Raw genomic sequence first — 6569 nt, 5'->3', positions numbered from 1 at the left:
TAAAACAAAGCCTTCTCGGCTGAAAATAAGACTTTGCGTCTTCTTCTTTTATTATTTATCAAACCTCAACTCTAACATAATCCTCTACATCGATATAGCTATATATAGCTAAAATAATAGGACAACTAAGAGATAAAACAAACTAGACTTTTTAAACTAATAAAAGATATCAAAAGATACGAAGGATAAACTTAAAATAATAAAAGATAAACTAAATGGATAAACACAAATAAAAGAATCCTTATTTGTTATTTTCTATCCTTGCTTTCTTTGACTAATTAATCAACCAATTCCCATCCGTATTCTTTGTGGCTTCGGCTTCATGATACTCCAAGCAGGCCTATAACAATGATCCATATGCTCTTGTACATAACATGCAAGCCCAAGTTTAGAAAGCCCAATTCCTACATCATTCTCCCCTTCTTCGAGAAGACTCGTCCTCGAGTCTATAACGTTAATCACCGAAACATATAACCGATCCTCAAGAACCACACGAGTGTTTTCCAAATCACTTTTCATAAAAACATTAGCATCTTCATGGAAGAAAATTGTAACGTCTTCATTTGACATATTTGTGTCTTTATTAATAATTGGAGTGTTGAAGACCGCAACCTCAGACTCATAACCTTCCTCTTCCTTCTCGCCATCTGTATCATAGATGGGTTCCGAATCATAAACGGATTTTCCATCTTCACCATCTGTATCATAGATGGGTTCTGCATCATAAATGGATTCTGAATCGATACTATCCAAATCGTAGTGCGCAGGGAATCGTTGTTGGTTCAGTTCCAACTCGGCGATTCGCATATATAATCGTTCAATTTCTACGTCTCGAGGGTCTTCGTTGCCTCTTTCGGCGTGTCTACGATTATCTCCATCGCTGCCTCGATCGGCGATTCTGCAATAGCTTCCTCGATAACTTCCACGAAACATTGTTTGGCCAAAACCTGAGCTCTGATACCAAATAATGCGTCTATCGTGGCCAAACAAGAAATTGAAAAGATAAAACAAAGCCTTCTCGGCTGAAAATAAGACTTTGCGTCTTCTTCTTTTATTATTTATCAAACCTCAACTCTAACATAATCCTCTACATCGATATAGCTATATATAGCTAAAATAATAGGACAACTAAGAGATAAAACAAACTAGACTTTTTAAACTAATAAAAGATATCAAAAGATACGAAGGATAAACTTAAAATAATAAAAGATAAACTAAATGGATAAACACAAATAAAAGAATCCTTATTTGTTATTTTCTATCCTTGCTTTCTTTGACTAATTAATCAACCAATTCCCATCCGTATTCTTTGTGGCTTCGGCTTCATGATACTCCAAGCAGGCCTATAACAATGATCCATATGCTCTTGTACATAACATGCAAGCCCAAGTTTAGAAAGCCCAATTCCTACATCAGTTAAGATATGGTAATCTTGAAGCATGAATCACATGAAATTAGAACAAAACAATAATAATGAGCCCAAGAGCATTGTACTTTCCAAGTATTACAGGGCTATCCTAAATTGTGTACATATATAAATATATAATGCCACATGAAAATAGACACAGATTGACACTTTTTGTATAATATTGCTAGCTGTTGAAAAAATGTTGTGTTCTTTAACACATTTACTGGAAAAAATCTGAGTCTATGTATATGATCAAACATTATACAGACCTTTACTTGACGCAACATCTTCAACCGTCTGAACCATCATATATGATCAATATCTGAGTCTATGTTACCCTAGAGGTGGCAAGATGGGCTGAGTGGGACAAAACGGGCTAGGGTATTGATGAATTATTTTGGTACGTGTCGAAACAGGCGGAGTTGGTTTGACCAGCAAACACTTACTTGTTTTTAAAAATGAAAAATATAAATAACACAAACATGTGTTATTAAGATTGCTAAAGCATGAATTAGAAAAAAAGGTTACATGCATTATGAATAGGTGTTGAACGACTTTCCACCCATTGAACGCATTCCATTTTTTGCAAAATTATTCATTTGGCCCATAAGAGATCCAACTCAACCCAAACCGGCCATTAAGGCAAGTTGTCGGCATCACCAAGAGGGGTATTATCCATCTTCGCGATCATTTGTCACGCACGCACGCGTGTTCGGGAGAAAACCCAAATCACATTGCAGGCCCGGATCCTTAAACCATCCCGAGGGACAGGCGGACAGGGTTTCAATCCTGAATGGATCCAGGAGAGAAACCCCCTTGAGGTCAATCTGGAGATCCATATTTAAAGTAGATTAATTAAGAGGGTGAGCTGAGCGAGGCTCGAACTCATGACCTCAACCTCAACCCCAAACACAAGGAATGAGATACCACTCGGCTAGAAGCGCTTTTTGTCGAACCAAACTAGTTATGTAATCAGTGAGACCATCTCTTACGAGAGGTAACAAAATGGATGAGTCGGTCATGTAACAGTCAACAAGGGTTCTGGTCTTTGTTGAGTTGACTGAAAACACTACATGTAATTTAGCAGTTATAATACCAAGATTACTTCAGTATGGCCTCTCTCTTTGAACAGAATGGCCCATTTAACCAGCTTTCAAAAGGCATATTCTACTGACCCGTTTGACCCATAACCTGCATTATGCCATTGATAATACTACGTAGTAATTAAACAGAGAACTGGGATTATGAGAGATACTTATACGCCAATGGATCAAAAGGATGATATATGTTGAACATCTTCCGACATGATGCCACCTCTTCAAAAATATTTTCATTGTAAAAATCAAAAAATGTGACTTAGCTATATTTTGTCAGAAACGAATTAACATCGAAACAGGCAAACTGGGTAAAGAGTCTGATAGAGAACACGCCACTGCATTCTTTACTAGCCCACAAATGGATCTCCCAAGCCCAACAATTGCAAAGGCTATCATGTGAGAAATATGAGGAATGAGATGAAGGGTCAGGATCATTTTAGTTTGTTATTCTGTTTTGAGTCTGACATTACAGTAAAACCTCTATAAATTAATAATGTTGGGACCAAGATATTTTATTAATTTAGCGAGATATTATTATATCGATAAATTAATAAATTATTAATTTAAAAAATTGACTTATATTAGCGAGCAACTCTCAAAATAATGCATCGACATTCGAAATTACTATGTCTGTTCACTTTACCTATTTGAATAAAGCATAAACAATGACCTTCAAAATTCTCATGTACGTACATTCGCACGTAAAAGAACTCAAGTTCAATGTACATAAATCTAGATTGATCACCATAAAATGTCTAATGATAAATTTGAAAATCACATATAGATCGATCACTATATATTAATTTTTTACTAGATAATCCCAAAATTTTGAAATATTTTAGTAATTATTAATTTATAGTTTCGCTGGGACCACTATATTTACATTGGGATTTCAAAAAAATTATTATCATATTATTTTATCGATTGAGGTCCAATTTTATACTGGTCCCAAGTTGGGATCGGACAAATTATTAATTTTATCGAGGTTATTAATTTATCGAGTATTAAATTATAGAGGTTTTACTGTATATATAGTTGAGGTCATGACTATTGCTATGCAGTAGCGATTCTAGGATCAAAATCCAATGGGGTCCCAAAAATTTATTTGATAACTTTCATGCACAAAATATTGAATGTGTCGGGTAAAATCGGGTCGGGTCTGGTCACACCCAAAACACAAACATAAAATTCAATAATACTCGCAATATATAAGTTTGTTCATATGCAATAGCAATTAATGGCACATACAATAGCAATTTTAAAGTAGCAATGGCCTATACAGTAGCAATTTTAAAATATTATTTTAGCCAATGACCTATACAGTAGCAATTTTACGGTAGCAATTTTAAATTGCAATTTTATAACCTATTATCAATATGAATCGCATAACATTAACATTAGTTGTAAAATTGCAAATTCCCCTGACTTTTTAAAAAGAATAAGTTAGGTGGTTATGAGTTATGAGATTAGCCCGCTTAATCCACTGGATATGGATATGGATATAGATTGATGAACTAAATTTAAATGGATATGGATATGGATATGGATATAGATGAACAAAAACTAAATGGATACGGATATGGCTTCACGCCCTCACCCGATCCATATCCGATCCATTGACATCCCTAGAATGAAGGATTGAAGATAGAACCGTAAAAACTTGTGATGTAGAAGGAAGTCAAAAAGAATTAGAATTGGAATCGAACAAGGGTTTTTTTATTTTTATATCTAGTATATTCAATGGCTCATACTATAAAAATCATATCATAGTGGGTTAATTTCAAACACTTAAGTAGTCCAAACTATTAAACTTTAATCTCTAAAAATTTATGTGGTCCCATTTTTATATTTAGTGGTGTCCTATACATAAAAAAATAAAAATTTGTGATAAATTTCGAAAAACTAGTGGTGTCACGGGACCGCGTAAATCTTCACCTAAAGTCGCCACTGTTGCTATGCTGTTTTGATACCGCTTAGGCAGAAAGATATATGGTTACGAATCTTGTCTGATTTTATCATATTGTTTTATCAATATTGAATATCTCTTTCCCTTATTCATCTTCACCTCTATAGTCATTTGCTTCCATTGTTCTGTTCATATAATTTTGTTTCTATTTCCTACTGCTGCTGTTATTTAGTTTCTATCAGAGTCAATATGAAAGGTCACTAATAAAAGAAGAACAAAAGCATATTTGAGCAGGTTACTCATACATGCCCCTTCTCTACATATTAACATTTAATTGACAAAGAAACCTTAAGCTTTTACTTAACAGCATAGTGTTGTGAAATTAGATGATCAGTAAATAATAAAAACTTAAAACTATAATATATGTTGCCCATTGAACAAGCATTTACCGATTCCTATATGGACGTTGTGAAGGGAAAGGAACACTCCGAGAGAATATTACCTTCACTTCTAGTTTTGTGTATTTTATATTAACATGTCAATTTCAATGATCTTCTAAATATATTCTATGGGACTTCTACGGTTTTCTTGTGTTATCTGATTTGGGTCTCCTCTTACCAAACAAGAAAACTAATTTACATATTCGGTGAATTTGTGAGCGAAATTTTAGTTCTTGTTTTTGGTGGGTCCAATCAAACTCAAAATAATTGGTGGTATGCTATATTTTTTTTACGATGACACTACGAATTTAAAATTGTGTTGAAACGAGTGATATAAAACTTCATACATTTATGTTATTGACCCATGGGTTATTTGTTCTTAATTAACAGGGAGACTACTCAGTTTTTTCTTATCCTTTATGCTTTAGAAAACTGGAAGGTCTTCGCTTATTCTCTAATAGAAGTTGCATGATTTTTCCACCGAAAACGATACATATAGCTACTTGAAGCTCTGGGTAAGTTCATATTTGAGTTATTAATTGGCATAAATAACAAAAGTTACGAAGTTTAAAGTATCTATATATTATGTGACCGGTGTGTAGAGGTGGAACGTATATGAATTGAGTCGATTTTTGTTATGTTTTATCTCAAACATGCCTATGAAATAAACATTTTTAGATATGCGTATAAACAATTTTTCTTACCTATAACTATTATTTTTGGTTTGTTACTTAGTTTTTTCTAGGTAAGCCAGCCCACATGTCATATATAAGTAAACGAGTGTTAAATATCGTTCCATTAGAATACAGCTGATATGCATGATTTCAACTATTTTTTTTTTTATCTATCTACTTGTGTAGTTGACCTATGTGTTGTCGTTTCCATTTAACATCTATATAAGAGCATATACGGAGCATTCAATTTATCTAGCATATCATTAAGGAGAATCTAATTTTGTCATCCGTGCAAAGGCTTTTTGTAAATGATTACGTTACTCTTGATGCTTTTAGGCATTCTCTAGGTATAGGTGTTGGTAATCTGACAATTAACACTTTTTGTTGTGCATATCGATACGGCATAAGGAAGATGCTATAGTTATCGGACTAACTTTACCTGCTTTGCATTTGAATCTTGTAAATGAACATAGAATGTTGGTTATTCTTTTAAACCATTGATGTAACTTTCACGCCCCCTCCTTATATTTGGATGTGCTTTAACAGAATTGGCACCTTTAAATTCTAAATCAAACATCAAACACTTTATACTAGATCGGTTAAGATCAAATTCAAGAATTTAAGATTTCAAGTCTTTTAATTCACATTCAAATGTAGGGGACGTGAAAGTCACATCAAGGGTTTACAAAAATAACCAACATTCTATGTTTATTTACGAGATTTAAATGTAAATCGGGTAAAAATTAGTTAACTATAGTAGGTTCGTTGTACCCTGTACTGTATCGATCTGTACAACAACACTAGATAAGTAGATTACCAACACTTGAAGCCACGCTTACGATTACTAGGGTCTAAAGCCCTAAGAGTAACGCAATCAGTTACAAAAGCCATTGCCCGATTGCCTGGCTGACAAAATCAGTTTCACCTCCATGATATGCTTTATAAATTAAATGCTCCGTATATTAAAGCAATGTTATATGGAAAAAGAAAAACATTATCCAATTAAACAGGTAAATAAATAAAATAAATAAATAAATTGTTGAA

The sequence above is a fragment of the Rutidosis leptorrhynchoides genome, chromosome 10, assembly GCF_046630445.1.
Source record: "Rutidosis leptorrhynchoides isolate AG116_Rl617_1_P2 chromosome 10, CSIRO_AGI_Rlap_v1, whole genome shotgun sequence".
In the NCBI taxonomy this organism is placed as follows: domain Eukaryota; kingdom Viridiplantae; phylum Streptophyta; class Magnoliopsida; order Asterales; family Asteraceae; genus Rutidosis; species Rutidosis leptorrhynchoides.
Note: the sequence above shows the minus strand (reverse complement) of the source record.